The following is a 20874-nucleotide window of genomic DNA, read 5'->3' as shown; positions in this document are numbered from 1 at the left end:
GAGAAAGTCAAAATATGATGTTCCATCATCAATAAAGGATATAACGTATACCAAACTTATATATTTACATTTAATGCAAAAAAATAAATAGATTATGAAATTTACAGAATAGGCCTGTTAAATGCTACAAAGCAAAGGTTATCATGCATTTTTTTTATTGTAAATATTTTTACAAATCTTCCTGACAAATGGGATAAATATGGTGGTTAGAAAATGTGTAAATTGTAAATGTGTAATTAAATGTGTTAATTAATAAGTATTTCTGTGTTTGTATATGAATCATTGTTCTTCTAAGAATAATGGTACACACAGACATAAAAATAGATATGAAAAATATTTATCTTCATAATAAAAAAGGTACAATTGTTATAATTACATTTAAACCAACCCACAAACCAACCAACCAACCCACTAACTCACCAACCAACCAACCCACTAACTCACCAACCAACCCACTAACTCACCAGCCAACCAACCCACTAACCCACCAACTTACCAACCAACCCACTAACTCACCAACCAACCAATTAACTAACCAACCAACCAACCAACCCACTAACTCACCAGCCAACCAACCCACTAACCCACCAACTTACCAACCAAACCACTAACTCACCAACCAACCAATTAACTAACCAACCAACCAACCAACCCACTAACTCACCAACCAACCAACCCACTAACTCACCAACCAACCCACTAACTCACCAGCCAACCAACCCACTAACCCACCAACTTACCAACCAACCCACTAACTCACCAACCAACCAATTAACTAACCAACCAACCCACTAACCCACCAACTTACCAACCAACCAACCCACTAACTCACCAACCAACCAACCAACCCACTAACCCACCAACCAACCAACCAACCCACTCACTCACCAACCAACCAACCCACTAACCCACCAACTTACCAACCAATCCACTAACTCACCAACCAACTAACCCACCAACTTACCAACCAACCCACTAACTCACCAACCAACCAACCTACTAACTCACCAACCAATCAACCCACCAACCATATATATATGGTTTATATTACTTGTATATACACAAGTATTTTTGCTGATTTCTAAGCTCTCAGAGAAACATTTTGTGAAATTCCTTTCCTAATAGTTCCTAATTTAAATATTTTTTACAAATCCTCCTGACAAATGCGATAAACATAGTGGTCTGAAAAAGTGTAAATATTTTAAATGGCAATTAATGAGTATTTTGCTGCTTAAATCGCTTTTTTCATTTAAAATTAACCAGCCAACCACCCAGTCAATTAACAAACCAATCAATCAATCAATCAATCAATCAATCAATCAATCAATCAATCAATCAGTCAGTCAGTCAGTCAATCAATCAATCAATCAATCAATCAATCAATAAGCCAACCAATCAATAAATCAACCAATCAACCAACCAACCTGTCAATCAATAAATCAATCAATAAATTAATCAACCAACAAATAAATAAATGAATAAATAAATAAATAAATAAACTTCCCAATCAATAAATTAACCAATCAATCAACCAATCAACCAACCAACCATCTAATTAACCAATCAATAAATCTACCACTCAATCAAATCCATCCATCAATCAATCAATCAATCAATCAATCAATCAATCAATCAATCAATCAATCAATCAATAAAACAACCAACCAATTAGTTAATCAATCAGACAATAAATCAACAAACCAATCAATCAATCAATCAGTCAATCAATCAATCAATCAACAATTAATATGTAATTACATATTACAACAATGAATATGTTTTAATGTTTGAAAACGTTGTCCTGTGTCCTTTGTCTTTGTCGTACAAACATTTGACAGAAAAAGAAATATAGAGAAATATGTAAAACTACAAAAGTAAAATACAAAAAATATATATCAAGTATTTTTGCTGCTATAGAGTCCATTTCTAAGCTCTTAGAGAAACATTTTGTGAAATGCCTATCCCAATAGAAATTAAGCGAGTATTCCCGCTATAGATAAAAGCCTTGAGTTCTTGGTTCTAAAATGCAGTCTCCCTCCGGAAGGCTCAGACGTCTCTCATGCCACAAGAAAGCAGCCGTATCGAAAAGACTCACAGCCTAAATGAGGAAAATAGCTGTCTATTCCAACCTTTTACACCGACGCTCAGCCTGTCTGCTCGGCCTCATTTTGCTTTTTAGTCTCATCTTCCTCTGACATTTCAATTTGGCTCAATTTTCGCTGACATTCAGCAAGGACCGACACATTTAACATGCGTTTGCTGAAGGGATAAAAATTTCTGTACAATAATGCATGAAGCACTTTTTTTAAATGTAAGAATCCCACTGTTTACACAGCAATCTTCTAAGCATAAAGCAGCTTTTCTGAACTGGAAGCAGAAGTTTTAGTCGTCTAGATTTGCCCTCGTGCCATTCCAAAGATCTCAACGGGAGTTCAGGAAAGATGGGGAAAAGCCCTACAGGCAAACCCCAAAAAATGCATTACGCTTTTCTTTTAAACTCACAGATGAAACAGACAAGAGACGTTTTGTCAGGTGTCTTCAGAGACACCTGCTCTTTTCAGCCGCTGACACTTTGAACAAATGTTTTGTGTAAAAGTTTGAACACTATTGCTTTATAGACGATGTTTGTTTAGGGCTCGTGCTGTGCGCTTCTCTTTAGATATCAGGATGAGGCTGTGAATATGTGAAGGTGTTTAGATGGGTTGACCTTCGGTGTGCAGTCTACTTGCTGATGTATGTTTCTTGCTTCTTTCGTCGCATGGACTCCTGTTGTATTGTATTTTCTCAGTAAGTTTTCTCAGTTTGCTTCTGCAGCCATTGATTCTGCTCATTGATTTTGTGTAAAGAGTTGTTCACACTCGCAGCGATTCACAGCATCACATAGAGATGCAAGATAGTGGGAAAGACTGACACTGCATAAAAGTGTGTGTGCGTCCACAAGTGTGCCAACATGTCTATCAATACCAGTAAATGTTGACCTTGTGAGGGCATTTTTTTATTCCCATGAGAAAAGCTGTTCATAAATCACACTTCAGTACAGTATAAACATCATTACATCTTATCGCAGCCTGTGCATTGTGACAGCTGTATACAGTACACTATCTGACAAGTCTCGTCACCTATCCAAGTTTTAGGAATAACAATTATTAACATGACTTCTAGTTGATCATTTGGTATCAGAAGTGGCTTATATGAAAGGCAAATGCCTCTAGATTACGCTTATTTTAGCAAAATAAAATATGATCATGCTTTGATTTTTAATTAATTATTTAATTAGGACAGTAAGGTCTGACTTTGCTTAGACAAAAGTTTTGTTACTGAACAGAAATAATGTCCAGTGTTGAATGTAAAGTCATGCTGCAGTGGAAAAAGAATGACTAAAGAATGACTCCCATGAGCTTGAAGGACATCTCTGCAATGACTCAAATAACTTATTATTAAAGTCATCTGGAATGGCAAAGAAAGCTCTCTTGCAGGACTCCCAGAGTTCATATAGACTCTTTGGATTCATCTTCAATACCTCCTCCTCTTTTACCCCAGACATGCTCAATAATGTTCACATTTGGGGACTGGGCTGGCCAATCCTGGAGCACCTTGACCTTCTTTGCTGTCAGAAACTTTGATGTAGAGATCTGCGCGGGACTAAATTTTGAATCCCGCTCCCGCCCTCACCCGCCAGGTTTTAGCCCGAACCCGACCGCTCCCGCTTATATTAAGAATTTGTTGTCCCGCTGCCTGACCCGCCCCGTTTTCTACCCGCCGCGCCCGATCCCGCTAAAGAGCGGGGGAGAACAAAACCGAATATCACCCAGCTATACAGTCCAGACAGCCAAGCTCTCTGTATAAACACACACACACACAGCACCAAGCCGACACACACACACAGACAAAGCTCTCTCTCTCTCATACGTGCGCGCACTAGCAAACACAAACATAAGCACCAAGCAGAGACACAGGCAAAGCTCTCTCTCTCTCTCATTTGCATAGCAATATCCGCGACAGCCCACTCCCGTCTTAAATTAAACCCGTTACCGACCGCTCCCGCAATTTATTCGGAAATTTATGCAGACCTCTACTTTGATGTGGAGGCTGAAGTATGATGCTGTGTTCACACCACATGTGGTACGCGCAGATTAATCACGACATTCATGCGTAAATAGACGTGTGAACATTTCAATTTACTCGCTTCATTCGTGCGTCAAATCCACTTCACTCGTGCATCAAATTCACTTCACAATCGATGCGGATTTGCGTCATTTGCAGGGCTTCTGTCTGCCTGGTGACTCTAGCTTTGTTGCTAAACGGCTAACATGGATTTTTTTGAGAGAATAGCTGTGTTTATGTGCTTTAGGAAGACTGAAAAACAGCGTATATTTGTTTAGAGCCGTGCCTGTGATCCATTCTGAGGTGCACCAAGCTCTATGAGCTAACAAACTCCTCCAGAAACTGTACCTGGATGATTGAAGCTTTCAGCAGTGCTTCCGACAGAGCCGAGCCCAGTTTGATAAACTGTTGTCCGGTGTCGGCAGGAGGATTTCCCCCCGGGACACCAACAACAGGCGCTACTAATAATCACACCCTTATGAGAGAAAGCTCCTGATTGGTTAACACGGCGCAAATGTCCGCTGAAGAACAGATTTTCCAACTCGGGTGATTCGTGTGAAACGCGTGTCATATGCCTTAAGTGCATGAGTTGTGCAAAAAGCTGAACTCTTGCGGTTTCATTCAAGCGAATTGCGTAATGTGAGTCCCCTCATTCACACGTATCGGGCCACATTGTGTCTAATGGTGTCTTTGCCTGGACTTAACATATAAATCACTCTCGCTTGACTCTTCTTCTGCATCTGGTGTGAACACAGCATAAGGAGCGCTATCCTGCTCTGCAGAATTTGCCCTCTCCTGTGGTTTATAATTTAGTGGGCATCACAAATGTCTTGATACCTCAGGCTGTTGATGTTGCCATCCACTTTGCAGATCTCTTGCACGCCCCCAAACTGAATGTAACCCCAAACCATGATTTTTCCTTCACCAAACTTGACTGATTTCTATGAGAATCTTGAGTCCAAACTGATTCCAGTAGGTCTTCTGCAGTATTTGTGATGATTGGGATGCAGTTCAACAGATGATTCATCAGAATAATCGACCTTCTGACACTTTTCCAAATGATCAACTATTTTTTACTCTTACAACTAGGATCAACACCAAGACTTTTGTCAGGTAGTCTGTTCCATATCATTAAAACATGTCAAAATCATCAACTTAATATGAGCGTCTTCAAAAAGTTCAGTTGAGGAAACTGCAGATATATGCATATGTGCATTGACACATTATGACCATTTATTGTGCCATAGGAGTAACAAGCAGTCATCTGTCAGATACCAGTCACAATAGAGACATCTTACTGTGAGCGATTTAATCATTCAATAGCACTTGTTTCAGCCCACATACAGTAATAGAGTACAGATGCAAACACACCAGATCATAAATTGTTTGAATTCATGCACTGAATGAAACTAGTTAATCTTATGATAATTTGTTGCAATGTATTCAGCATTGCGATTTATACATAAAAACTTTTCCTTTTGCAAGAAAACTGCCTGATGTATTATTTTAAATATAGTTTGCAGTCCTATTTGTAATCCCTCTGGGCAATTATACAGCCCATCAATAATGTATTACAGAAGCCGGTCAATAATCCAGTGACCTGCAGTTTTATAATCGCAGTAAGTGTGATCAGGGCAGAAGTAAGGAGTCAAACTGCTGTGTTTCTCCATCAGTCACTGTGACATTTGATCCAGCTTTGTCTATTTGCAGCTGAAACTCGCTTGATAACATGATTTATTGTCTGTGGTTTCAACATGAATAATTCATTCTTTTTTTATTTCACTTTATTAACTCAGACTTGTTTGTGTGTGGTCTTGATCTTGGGTGTAAAGTTACACTTATGAAATATAACTCAACTTTCAAATGAATGCAGTTCTATAAAAAATAGTAATCATTTTGCATGTCCAATTATTTGAAATAATGAAACTGGTTCAGTTCATTTGGAATAAATTGATTTGTGTTTAGGGAATTTTATTTTTAATCCTGTGGAAACATGAAATGATTCATGTGTCTAATTTTAAATGTACAAAACATGTTTAATTTTAATTTAAGAAGAAATTAAGAGAAGTATATTAGTATTATATTACAGTATTAAATGTTTTGATCACAATGCGAGTCTATCTCAAAAGTCTTTGAGTAGTAATAAATTTTGTAATCATAATCCATATCCAGTTAATGATGAATGAATTAATAATAATAATAATAATTATTATTATTATTATTATTATTATTATTATTATTATTATTAAAAATAATAATATAATAATAATAATAATAATAATAATAATAATAATAATAATGATAATATAATAATATAATAATAATAATAATAATAATAATAATAATAATAATAATATAATAATAATAATAATAATAATAATAATAATTATTATTATTATTATTATTATTATTAATAATAATAATAATAATTATTATTATTATTATTATTATTATTATTATTATTATTATTATTTATTTATTTTATTTTATTTTGTTTTATTTTTGTAATAATGGAATCAGGGTATAACAGTTAAGGGTCCAAACGCAGTTTATTTACAGCTTTGTTAGGCAGGTAATGGTCAACAGGAACAAACGGTATTCTTTAGTTTAAATGGTATTTCTTTTACTCCGAAAGCGTCACAGGTAGAGGTCAGTTTTTGCGGCAAACAGGATAAACAAAGAACAAAACAAGGGTCAGGAAACAAAGCAAGATTTGACTAGGACACACTTTGTAAAGTTACAGGTAAACGAGACTCAGCAAAGACGAGTGTGTGTGCTGTGTTTATAGTCCTGGTAATCAGTGAGAATGATCTTCACCTGTTAGTGAGTGCTTTTGTGCATCAGTCCATATTGTTCAAAGCTGTAGTGGGAGTTGATTGGCGCAAAAGCATCATGGTAGTTGTAGTTCATAAGTACTTCTCCAGTGATCTGCATCGACTTCTATTACTTGGAGTTTGAAGCTGTGGAGGGCCTGGAGTGAGAAGTTGTGGAGGTCCTGAAACATGGAACTACAGAGGGCCTGTAGCTGTGGAGGATCTGGAGCGTGAAGCTGATGTATGTCTGGGGGCTCTGGTTCAGCAGGCACTGATGGGTCAGACAACCCCAGTGGGTCAGGAGGCACTAGCGGTTTAGACAATCCCTGTGGGTCAGGAGGCAGTGGTGGTTTAGACAATCCCAGTGGGTCAGGAGACTGGTTTAGGAACCACAGGCAGTTCAGACAACCTCAGTTAGTTAGGAGGCACTAGTTTAGGAAGCACAGGCAGTTCAGACAACCCCAGTGCATGAGGAGGCTTGGAATCAGAATGCATAGGTGGTTTGGATGACCCCAGTAGGTCAGGATGCTCTGGTTAAAGAAGCAATGGTGGTTCAGACAACTTCAGTTAGTCTGGAGGTTTAGGGCCAAGAAGCACTGGCAGTTCAGATGACCTCAGTGGGTCAGGAAGCCTAGGTTCAAGAAGCACTGGTGGTTCAGACAACCCCAGTCGGTCAGGAGGCTCTGGTGGTTCAAACAACTTGAGTCAGAAGGCTTAGGATTAGGAGGATCTGCCGGTTCACTGCCGGTACATGTCTCTGGTGGCACCAAAGGTTTACATGGCTCTGGCGGCCCTGGGAAGACACACGGTTCTGTTAGCTTTGTCGGACTCATGTGACAGCTCTTGTCAGAAGGTTTGAATCAGGAGGCACTGCCGATTCACACGGCCATGGCGGCAATGGAAAGTCACATGGCTCTGGTGGCTCTGGGAAGTCACACGGCTTCGGTAGCCATTCGTGGAACTTAGGTGACAGCTCTGGCCATTCGTGGGACTCAGGTGAAGGCTCTGGCCATTCATGGAACTCAGGTGGTGGCTCTGGCCTTGTGTGGGACTCGGAAGGATGTGGTGCCCACCATTTGTGGAATTCGGGAGAATCTGTCACCCACCATTCAGGAAATTTGAGAGGATCTGGAGCATTCGGGGAATTCAGAAGGATGTGGTGACAACAGAGTTGAGCGTCCAAATGCAGTTTATTTTCAGGCAGGCAATGGTTGACAGAAACAAACGGTATCATGAGGGTTCTCCAAAAGCATAGTCATGGTCACAGACAGAGGTCAGTGCTTGCAACAAACAGGATAAACAATGAACAAAACAAGGAGCAGTAAACATGGCAAGACTTTGCTTCGTAAAGTTACAGGTAAACAAGAACCAACAAAAGATTTGTGTGTGTCAGTCTAGATTGTTCAGAGCTGTAGCGGTAGTTGATTGTCTTTAAGCATCATGGTAGTTGTAGTACATAGTTCAAGTAGTGGCAGATGTCTAGTTCTGTAACAATCTGCATAGGCTAAATCACTAGTGGTTGTGACAATTTTTATCGTTGCTTTCGCTGTTTGTTTATTTATTTATTTGTTTATTTTTTATTATTTTTTATTTTGAGAAGTACCTACTATATTATATAATTGTAATATACACATTTTATTTATTTAGATATGGTTAACAAAATATTGCAATTTGATTACAAGGTAGGGCTTTTTCAAATGTCTTAAGTAGTTTTAATGCAGCATGCTATTATTAATGCATTAATTCAATATAGCATTTTATTAAAACATTCTAAAGGGCCAACAGTGCAAAATTGGATATAATTTCTCATGCCAAAAACAGACCAGCCTTGAGAATTATTGTCAAAATAATATCAATTTTCATATCTTGCTTCTAGTAATTGACTCTACAAAATTTGGGCTGAATTTGCCAAAACTTAATTAAGCAGATATGTCCTTAATGTGATGTTAGCCAAATTTATTTTCACAAGAATGGTTTCAGAAATCTTTAAACAGTTTTTTTTTTTTTTTTTTTTTTTAGCACATTCTGAAGATAATCTGAGCCAATTTTGGTGAAAGCCAGACAAACCGTCAAGGATGGGTTTGAAAAAGTAGATTTTTCAGTGGGGAAAAAAAATCTGTCCTGAAGTGTGAGTGAACGGAGCTTGTGTTGCTGAAAGTACATCAGTCACACGGGTGTAGATCTCAGTCCTGATGGAGTTTGACAGGCCATGAAAGCATGAAACTCTGCAGTTTTGGCTTTGGAGAGTTTCTGCTCTCCCTGATGTAAGATAGGGGAATCTAAAAGAGCCGGGCGATGCTTTATAGGTGAATTATGCAGCCTTAAAATTGAACTAATTCCACTGCATATAAATACATTACTAAGAGCTGCTGTCTGGGATCTTCATGCCTTTTCGGTTCCATATTGCTGCAATTAGCAGAAAGTCGATGAGAGGTTTTTTGAGACATGCTAAATGTGTTTACTCAGATTCTGGCCCTTGTGTCTGGCTCTAGGGTGCATTTTCCGTTTCTCCTCGAGAGTTTGAGTAGTTTGCGCATTTAGGGCTAAATGTGCTGCTCGTTTATTCATAGCTGTGCAGTGGCAATTAATGTATACTCATGTTTTGCTTCAGACTCGGTTGCATTCATGCATGAATCTCACAGGCTCTGCGGGTAATATGGGGAAAAATTGGCCTGGTGATGTCTTGCATATATTTCAGCATCAACGTTTTTTCTCAGATCTGAGAGTTTCCTGTGATTGCAGATTGCAGACTTGTGCTGCCATGTGTTCATTAGCAATGACTGATTGACGAATTCTTTTGAGTCAAATCTTTTTATAATTCAGATCAAAGCGATCTGTGATTATGTTACGTCATTACATTGTTCCTGATGTTTCTGAAACTTTTACATAAAATCAGATTCAAATCAAACTATTGGAACATATCTACAAGAATGACAACTTCAAAATGTATTGCAACTCAGAGTTTGCCTCACACAGGTGAGTGGGCTTGACAAATCACCTGTAGAAAACACGCTCTGTCATCTCTCTGACACTTTAACTGACACTTGCACCAGTTTTGCGCATTTGCACTAGACCCCATATCTAAAAAACAAAAGTGCATTTATGAAGTGTGCTTCATGCAGGTGAGTGGGGTTGACAAACCACCTGTAGAAACACTCTTTAAAGGGCCATGAAACCCTGCTATTTTGGTTCAAGTCTCCCTCAGAATATTTTCAAAAAATACTTCATGATGGGCGTGGAGCACTGCGAGCAGAGGGAGGAGTAGGCGTGTCCTGCAGAGCAGGGGAGAAAGAGGGAAGTGGAAAAACTCAGCTCACAAAATGTGAGGAGACCCATGAAACTATCAGTAAGTAATTTAATGCCCTGCTACATTTGTTATTACTAATTTCATATACGCATAACCACAATTTGTTATATCATTATAGAGATAACCGTGTTTATATGAACACTATAAATGAGGAGGATTTTTTCCTCCACATTTCCCAGGTCTGAATGAGGATGCAGTTGATAGCAGTGCAGCAGGTCTCTTTCCCTGTCTATTCCAACCATTAGCCCTGTGGGTAATCCAGAGATTTAAAACGTGTGACCACATTAGCATGGATACAGCAATGTGTCTGAATGGTAACAAACTCAACTGATAAAAGACAAAGTCCACCATTCTCCAATTCTCATACAGCTTTCCTGACAAAAATGCTTACTGCAAACCAACAGCTTTGCTGTATTGGCCCTGACAGCATCGCAAGAAAAAACATGCAACAAACCCTGTGGATCGTGGAAACATACACATACGACCTGTGCCATGCAGACGTGGTCTCACCCAATTATTGGGTCACAGCTTGGCCGGTCTGCCTTGCTTTTGGAAAGCACGTGCTCTCATGAATAATTTAAAAGCAGGGTCTTCTCATAGGATGAGAAAGCACCACTATGAATTATAATGAGAAACCAACTTGTCATCACTCCACTAGCAAATTTGTGACACTCTGCTAAATGATTAAATGTAAATTTAATATTAAACTTTATTTTTAGAATTTTTTTGGATTTTAGCTACCTTATTTACAATTTCTCTTTAATTAGTAACACTTTAGTTTAAATACTAACTAATACTATTTAACTACAGGTTTATTACCGGCATATTATTGGGATATTCAATGTTTATTAGTACTCATTTTATTCTACATCTCTAATTCTTCCCAATTCTTAAACTTTATGAGGGCAGAGCATTTGAAGTAAATTCATTCATTCATTTTCTTTTCTGCTTAGTCCCTTTAGTCATTCGGGTTCGCCACCGAGGAATGAACCCTCAACTTATCCAGCATATGTTTTACGCAACGGATTCCCTTCTAGCCACAACTCATCACTGTGAAACCATTTACACTCTTTCGCACACACATTCACACATACTATGGCTAATTTAGCTTATTCAGTTCACCTATACGGCATGTCTTTGGACTGTGGGGGAAAGCGGAGCACACGGAGGAAACCCATGCGAACACGGGAAAAACATGCAAACTCCTTTTAGAAATGCCAATGACCCTGCTGGGGCTCGAACCAGCGACCTTCTTGCTGTGAGGTGACTGTGCTACCCACTGCGACGCCATGACACCCTTTAATTTTTGCTAATTATTATTTGATTTTATTTAGTTTTTCAGTAACCTTTTTTTGTTTTGTTTTGTTTAATTATTCAGTCATTGTGCATTTTTACAACTTATTTCAATTAATAAATAATGATTTTTGGCCAATAGTTTTTCTCGTCTTTCAGTCGTAGGACAGATTTTCTGCCACAGATTGAGAGCTTGTGAATTCTGAAAATGATTATTTATTTTTGTATAATTTGTATAATATTTAAAAAATTTGCAGTCATCAATTTACTGATATTTGTAACACTAATTAACTCACCAAAACAAGGATGTCTTAGGCTATTTTGCTCTTGTGCTGTTAGTAGGTTCCATGCACTATATTATTATCAGCTCTGCTTGTTTGACCCAATTTAAGCTGGTGTATGTGCTGCATTGGAAATGACCTACTGTGAATGTGAAAGCCCTTGCCTTTTGTGGTTCAAAAGTTATTAGCATACGCATAATTGCAAATTTGGGCTCTCTGTGGCACTTTGACTTAGTAGAGTCTCCAAATTTAGTTTTAGTTAATGTTGAAACTATCCCATCTCAATATGCCAAATTTAATAACCTTCCTGGAAGAGGTTTATAAATTGAAGCTACACAAGCATATACAGTGGAAGTCAGAATTATTTGGCCTCCTGTAATTTTTATATTTTTTTATGTTATCTATCTATTTTTTTCAAATATTTCCCAAACTATGTTTAACAGAACAATGAATTTTTCACAGAATGTCCTATAATATTTTTCTTTTTCTGGGGAAAGTCTTATTTGTTTTATTTTGGCTAGAATAAAACTATTTTATTGTGTTTTAAACCATCAATATTATTACCCCCCTTTGCAATATAAATATTTTTCGATTGTGTACAGAACAAACCATAATTATACAATGACTTGCCTAATTAATCTAACGTGCCTAAATAAGCTAGTTAAGCCTTTAAATTGCACTTTAAGCTGAATACTAGTATCTTGAAAATATCTAGTCAATTATTATGTACTGCCATCATGGCAAAGTGGAAAAAAATCACTTACTAGAAATGAGTTATTAAAACTATTATGCTTTCAGCATTTTCTTCTAAATGCTGACAAAATTTTTAGTTTTAGGTGAACTATCCCTTTAACTTAGAGATACTTTGGCCAAAAAAAACAATTCTGTCAGCATTTGCTCACCCATGAAGTTTTCCAAAACAGGCTTTTTTAAAGCTTTTTTTTTCTGTTGAACACAATTGAAGAGACATAAAGAATGTTGGAAACTTGACATCCATAGTAGGAAAAACAAATACTATAGAATAGAATAGAACAAGGTCCATAGAAAAACACAAAGTCTGAAACAACAGGTTTGAAAACAACGAGTAAACAATGACAGAATATTCAGTTTTGGATGAACTATCCCTTTAAATTAACTTGGGCAAAAAAGAAAAATTCAAACCAGTTTGTTGTTGTTGTTGTTGTTGTTGTTGTTGTTGTTGTTGTTGTTGTTGTTGTTGTTGTTGTTGTTGTTGTTGTTCCCTTAAACACAAATGAAGTTATTTTGAAGAATGTTGGAAATCTGTAACCATTGACATCCATAGACAAAATATTATGTCATAGTAGACAAAATACTATGGAAGTCAATAGTTACAGGTTTTTAGCATTTACAGTAAATTTTATTAGACTTATTATAATTTTTTTTTGTAAAATGCAATGAAAAACTAGTTTTTATGTTTTGAAATGTTTTGAAAAAAATGTTTCTGTTAAACAGAAATGGGGGGAAAATATACAGGAGGGCTAATAATCCAGGAGGGCTATTAATTATGACCTCAACTGTACACTCAGCGGCCACTTTATTAGGTACACCTTATTAGTACCAGGTTGGACCCCCTTTTTCTCCTCCTGGTATCAACAAGGCATTTGTGCCCACAGAGCTGCCGGTCACTGTCTATTTTCTCTGTTTCAGACCATTCTCTGTAAACCCTAGAAATGGTTGTGTGTGAAAATCCCAGATCAGCAGTTTCTGAAACAGACCAGCCCGTCTAGCAGCAACAGTCAAGTTACGCTCAAAGTCACTTAAATCACCATCCCCCCATTTTGATGCTCAGAACTGCAGCAGATCGTCTTGACCATGTCTATATAACCCTGTAGGTGCTCTGCCACCCAACCCGCTCTGATCTGGTAACGAACAGGCAATCTTCCGCATAGGAGTTGGTTGCTCTATGCTACATCTACATGCCTCTGCTACATATACATGCCTAAATGCATTGAGTTGCTGCGGTGTGAATGGCTGATTAAAAATGTGCCTTAACAAGCAGTTAGACAGTTGTACCTAATAAAGTGGCCGGTGAGTGTATACAGTAGGGCTTCAGCTTGTACTGTGTATATATATTTTTTAAAAGTTAGTTGTCAAATAGATTGAAATCTTCCAAACATTTGGTCATTTTTTCTGCTTTTGACCCTTGTGTGCTCCTGCGCCTGCTTGGTGCATTTATGCGGTGCTCTATCAGGATTGCTTTGTTCAATTGGCATAATCTGAATGCTTCATGCTTCAAACTATTTACATCCCCCCAGTGAAGTCAGAAAGCAATTACTTAACACCACGCCGGCCCACAATGCCATTGCTTTCATCTGTCAAGGCTGATATGCCTCAGGAGAGAACGTCAATCCACCTGTGCGCACACACATACCTACATAAACACACACACACACACAGAGAAATACAGGAGCTTCTCAATATCATTGGCAGTGGGGAATTCTGTGATAAGAAACATGGCCACACTTGAAACAAAATTGACTTCAGTGAAAGGCAATACAGACTTTTAAAGATTGCCATATGGGAAGTGAGAAGAAGGTGCATGGAAAGTTACTGAGAAATGGGAAAAACAAACTCACAGCTCTGTAATATGGTGTGAAATGCACGTTCATTTATCAGATTTATTCAGAAGTCTGCCTCGCTTTTCTTCATTCTGCAGTCCCTCATGTATACGAGCTACAATTAGCCCAATTAGAAGGACGTTTAATGTGACGGCATGCTAATACTGGAGCGTTCCTCTCGTCCCTACTGACAAATGCCATGGAGATGGTGTTTTTTCACAGGTGGTGTGAAGTCAGCCTTTCTTCAGCTTCTATTACTGCATGTCTCTCACATTGATTGGGTCACAGTAAAGGTTTTATTCCATCTGACTTCAATGCGCAACGCTTTTAAAAGATTCTGCCGCGATCACAGAGGCCTTACGGGCTCATAAATGTACTAGTGGATGGGCGGCAGAGAGCAGAGCGCCACTTTTGATGGGAGGCCAGCTGGTAATTATGATTGAAGACCTCTGACGGCATCGCTGCTTGTTGGAATGGGAGCTGTTGCTGTTTTCTAGAGCTCATAGACCGTATATATTGTAATCTGTCAGAAAGTTTCGTATCTTGGGTCTTAACTTAAAGTTATAGTTAACCCAAAAAACAAAAAAAGTGACAGACTATTAAATCACCCTCAAGTGGTTCCAAATCTTTGAGTTTCTTTCTTCTTGAATGTGAAATGAGATATTTTGAAGAAAGCTAAAAGCCTGTAACCATTGAAAAATGAATACTATGGAAGTCAATGGTTACAGGTTTTTAACATGTTTCTAGCTATTAGATTTTGTGTTCAACAGAAGAAAGAAAGTCAGACAGGTTTGAAACAAGGACGAGTAAACAAGGGATATTCAGTTTTGGGTGAACTAAACTTTTAACTTAGAGATCCTTCATCAAACAATTTAATTGCTCACCAATGGCCCCGGCGATCATTAATCTAGATGCCGCTCCATTTAGTGTTTTGTTCCTGTTAATCTTTTGATTCTTAGTTTGTAATGTTTTAACTAGTTTCTTTGTTTTGATACTTTGTTTTGTAGCAGGTAGAGGTTTATTTCATAGTCACGTTTTGTTATTTATTTAGTTTAGCGAAGGTAAGCAGTGGCCAGGAAGACTCACCTATTTTTATTCCTTTCACGGGAGTTTAGGTAAAACAGTATAGCCAGAGACCTGTTTACCTTAGCTGCCCTACCTGTCTACTTGATTTTTGTTAATGTTTTGTCTCTTTTAAAAACGTATGATTTATGGAAAATTAAACATTGACGGAACGTCACTTTAACAATTCAAACGTCTGTGTCTTCCATATGTTCGGCTCAAACCTTGAATGTTTTTGTTATTCGAGCCAGTTTTGGAGTTTGGGCCGTAACACTTTTTCCAAATCAGTTTGATTTTTGTTGTTGTTGTTGTTGTTCTGTTAAACACAAAAGAAGATATTATGAATAATGTTGGAAATCTGTAACCATTGACAAACATAGTAGGAAAAACAAATAATATGAAAGTCAACAGCTACAGGTTTTCAGCAATTCTTTTGTGTTCAATAGATGAAAGAAAGTCAGACAGGTTTGAAACGAGTAAAGTATGAGTAAACAAGGACAAGTAGTGTGAAGCTGAAAATCTGTAACCATTGACATCCATTGTAAGAAAAAGAAATGAAAGTTAACTGTTACAGGTTTTCAGCATTTTTCTAAGTATATTCTTTTGTGTTCAATAAATGAGAGAAAGGCAGACCTGTTTGAACAGAATATTCTATTTTTGGGTGAACTGTGCCTTAAGCCTAAAGTTAACCTTATTGTTTTTACAAGTTTAAGTGGATTGAACAAACAATTAAGTACTAAGTAAAAAGACCTCAAACATTGTGTTGATTCAGCTCATTTTAAATAAGTAGTTTGACGAAGGAGCAAAAATATTTTTTGACACATTTGCTGATATAGTAATTGAAACATGCTTATGTAATATTTCAGAGCTATATCTTTATACTGAAATATATAAATACTCATATAATTGTATTTGTTTCATAACTTAAATGTTAGTCTATTATTCACACAAATAGACTTCATCCGGCACTTAAAGGCATAGTTCACCTTAAAATGAAAGTTTAATCAGTATTTACCACCTCGGGTGGTTCCAAACCGTTCCAAATTTCTTCATTCCATTGCTAAACTAAAAAAATATATTTTGAATAAAGCTGAAAACCTGTAACTATTGACCTCCATAGTAGAAGACTTAAATACTATTAAAGTCAATAGTTACAGATTTTCAGGTCACTTCAAAATAAATCAAACTTTTGTGTTCAACAGAAGAAAAAGTGGTAATGTGTTTTTTTTTTTTTTTATTCCAAAATGAATGGCATACTTGATAAAGTCTCCCTTTGTTGAAATTTTAGTACCTCTTTGGCAAAAAGAAGAGGTTTTATTGAAAGCCCATGTGAAATACCGCTGTAACAGAATCGGTTTGCTTCTAGAGCACAGTTTGTTTCCAACTGTATTTAATGCTTTAACAACCGCACTCTCCTACTGTGTGGCCATGGGTTTTCTCTCAGCGAGTTTGATTTAGCTCTTGCTGCAGTACAAGCATCACGGCTCTGTAATGGAAAGAGTGTGAACTAAATCAAAGCTGCGGTGCTGCTCTTGAGTTTTAATTCCTTCCCGTGTGCTGTGAGATAAAGAAGCCCTGAGGGAGAATCTGCTCATCTAATGCGCATGCCAGAAAGAAAACACTTACTGTACTGTCAATAATCACAAACCTTTACTCGTTTCCTCCTATTGTGCTTTCACATCATGCACAGTCTTACATGGTCTGCCATATTTCTTTGGGGTGTTTTATATGCCATAAAATAGACTCTTTCTTTCTTGCTGTTTGCTTAACTGGCAGACAAGCGTTCCTTTGCTTCGATAAATCCATTCACCTTTCAATCCTATGGGGAATTGTAAAGCGCTATGGCTCACGCTGGAGCAATTTTCAAATCTATTAACACACAAAAGAGTGTAAGTGAATGGCTAGGGTGGATATTAGTGAATGCTGGACATGGCAGCCAAAGTATTGTTCACATACGCATGGCCTGTTTTGATAAGTAGCTGATTATACCTCTTTTATAACTACAGCATTTGGGATTTTTTTTAAAAGTTATATATACCCTGTTTGTGCCTGGTATCAAAAGGAGTGTTACTTGCGCCTTGCATTTTAATCCATTTGTATTGTTTACTTTTGACCCCTTTTTTGTTTGTGTGATGTACATTCACCGGCCACTTTATTAGGTACAAATTACTGGTACCGTGTTGGACCCCCTTTTGGCTTCAGACCTGCCTTAATCTTTCGTGGCATAAATTCAGCAAGGTACTGAAAATATTAATCATGGATTTTGGTCTATATTGACCTGAAAGCATCAGGCAGTTACCACAGATTTGTGGGCTGCACATCTATGATGCGAATCTTCCGTTCCACCCAGGCCCCTGGGCACAATGTCCTGTAGGACACCTACCTAGTTGCACACCTATAGTTGAATTAGAAAAAAGGTTAATATAATATTTTTTAAATAAAATGAATCTATAACGTATTGCCTGCATTTTTTACATAAATGATATACAGTACATGTATTTCTAGTCTACAAAGATTTAACTTATTTTTAAAGCTTTTAAAGCACACTTTGAAAAAAAAATCCATTACAACTAGTGAAAGTTAATGGATTTAAATATACTTAAGTTCACTGAAGCAGTACTAAAAATAAAATTTAGGGTATTTTTAATGTATAAATTCTACAATCTTGTAATGCATATGATTTGGATACAACGCCTCTCCAATCCAGTTCCAAGAATCTGAGTCCTCCATAATACACTTACTTATTAATGATTCAAACTTGTCTCCCTCGTGATAAAGAGTAGGTAAAATCTGGTATGTAGTGGGGGAAAAAAGAAGACCGTGTTTATTAGATGCTGGATTCGAACCGGGTTCATGATCGAGTGCGTTAAAAGATGAAGCGCTTCAGGAGCTACACCACATGTGCTGCTGCTTGTTGCGTTCTTTAGTTATCTTGTCTCTGTCAATCAAACGTCGATGGGCAGGAATCGCTAGTTTATTCCTATGAGATGCGTTATTTGCACTTAACCTAAATAGACACTCCAAAATCAGTATTTTTTCTCCCCTCGCAGGGGCCCCAAGTGCATACTGGCCATTGGGCCTGTGCCCAATATGTCCATTTATTAAACCGGCCCTGGTTTCTTCACATCTTAAAGGTGCTCTATTTGATTAAGTTCTGGTGGCTGTGGAGGCCATTTGAGTACAGTGAACTCATTGTCATGTTCAAGAAACCAGTTTGAGATGATTCACGCTTTGACATGGCATGTCATCCTGCTGGAAGTAGCCATCAGAAAATGGGTACACTGTGGTCATAAAGGGATTGACATGGTCAGCAACAGTACTCAGGTAGACTGTGGCTTTGACACGGTGCTCAATTGGTACTATTGTGCCCAGAGTGTGCCAATAATATATCCTCCACACCATTACACCACCACCAACAACCTGAACTGTTGATACAAAGCAGTATACTTTCATGTTGTTGATGCCAAATTCTGACCCTACCATCTGAAATCGAGACTCATCAGACCAGGCAACGTTTTTTCCAATCTTCTATTGTCCCATTTTGGTGACCCTGTGCAAATTGTAGTCTCAGTTTCCTGTTATTAGTGGAGAGGAGTGGCACCCGGTGTGGTCTTCTGCTGCTGTAGCCCATCCGCCACAAGGTTGGACATGTTGTGCTTTCAGAGATGCTCTTCTGCAGACCTCGGTTGTGACGAGTGCTTAATTGAGTTACTGTTGCCTTTCTATCAGCTCCAACCAGTCTGACCATTCTCAGTCTGATCTCTGACATCAACAAAGCATTAGCACCCACAGAACTGCTGCTCACTGGATATTTTCTTCTCTGAAAAGAATCTTGACTATTCTCTGTAAACCCTAGAGATGGTTGTGCGTGAAAATCCCAATAGATCAGCAGTTTCTGAAATACTCAGACCAGCCCGTTTGACACCAACAACCATGCCACAGTCAAAGTCACTTGAATCCCTATTTCTTCTCCGTTCTGATGCTCAGTTTGAACTGCAGCAGATCGTCTTGACCAGTTTTACTATTGGTTGGAACTGATTGTGATATGTGACATAACACTAGGTATTCCTATTGCCCTGTGGCTATTGGCTGAAACTGTGATGAGTGACATGACATTATGTCTTCCTGGTAGAACTAGCGCTAAAAGTCATAAAATCTCAAAAACATATTTGAAACTCAAGAAAATTAAAAACTCAAGACATATTTGTTAATATTCTCAATGTTTAAAACAATTGTCTTGCTTAATATTTTAGTAGATGAAGAGAAAGCATAATTTATTTGAAATCAATTTCAAACTAAAAACTGTTGTCTTTTGTGTCAATTTTTTTGTGTCAAGAGAAATTGCATTTGATAGTCTTGCTATTTTTGCCCCATTACTATCATTTTCTGGCATAATGTGGCATGAGCTGACAGTGCTCTCATGCAGTGATTGGCTGACAGGTGTCAGGGGATTAGCTTGCTGATATGGAATAAATAGATTTGTGTTGATGCGGTACAGGAAATTTACTGTCCCACACTGTCTGTTTGCTTTCCCCAAAATTAAATCTAACTTTTACACTTTCTAATAATGCATCCTGCACAGTATTCTCTCATGAAAACACCCAGTTCTGTTCATTCACACTATTTAATGAAACCGCTTTGAACTTGTATTCGTGATGTTGTTTCTGGAATGGGATGTTTTAAATGTGTTGTTGAATTCAGAATCATTTGGGGAAAATAACAAATGTCAAACGCAGCTCTCAGACACGTCCACTCTGTCTGTTTTTCAAAACTCACTGTCTGCTCTACTGAATTCATAACCTAAATGCAAATGCAAGGGCCCTTGCTTCTAATTTACAACCTCTGGTGTAGAGCTGGAATTTTGGTTTTATTAAAATAAAACGTTTTCCAAAAATAAAACCCAGAACCAATACTAAAAGTACACAACCAGCAAAGTGACAAGCTTCACAATTAACTGATTATCCTTGCGGTAATACACAAGAGCAGTCCATTATACACAAGTGTAGTCCAGAACGCAACAGCACTAGTGGTCTTCCATGAACCTAAAAGAGCACATGTCACTCCACTGCTCATCCGTTTGCACTGGCTGCCAGTTGCTGCTCGCATCTAATTCAAAGCTCTGATGTTTGCCTACAAAGCGACTTCTGGCTTTGCTCCTTTTTATCTGCTCTCACTTCTGCAGATCTATGTGCCCTCCAGAAACTTGCGTTCTGTGAATGAACGCCACCTCGTGGTTCCATCCCAAAGAGGGAAGAAATCACTTTCGCGAATGCTCACGTTAAATCTGCCCAGTTGGTGGAATGAACTCTCTAACTGCATCAGAACAGCAGAGTCACTCGCTGTTTTCAAGAAACGACTAAAAACTCAACTATTTATTCTCCACTTCCCTTCCTAATCTGCAATCGTCTCTCTGGATATACCACTAACTGTACCCA

At 37.9% G+C, this 20874-nt stretch overlaps 1 protein-coding gene across 4 annotated transcripts in view; it reads left to right on the top strand.

Annotated features, from left to right (window-relative positions):
• Positions 1 to 20874, top strand: part of fstl5 (follistatin-like 5) — a 389212-nt gene that overhangs the window by 264163 nt on the left and 104175 nt on the right. Inside the window, exon 7 of one of the 4 annotated variants that reach the window (XM_073921521.1) lies at positions 2815 to 2922. The exons of the other annotated variants lie outside the window; for them this stretch is intronic. The gene's annotated coding sequence lies outside the window, so the exon portion shown is untranslated. The remainder of the gene's footprint in view (positions 1 to 2814; positions 2923 to 20874) is intronic. 4 annotated transcript variants of the gene reach the window in all.

Source organism: Danio rerio, chromosome 14 (assembly GCF_049306965.1).
Source record: "Danio rerio strain Tuebingen ecotype United States chromosome 14, GRCz12tu, whole genome shotgun sequence".
Classification (NCBI taxonomy): domain Eukaryota; kingdom Metazoa; phylum Chordata; class Actinopteri; order Cypriniformes; family Danionidae; genus Danio; species Danio rerio.
This window is presented reverse-complemented; position numbering and strand designations above follow the sequence as displayed.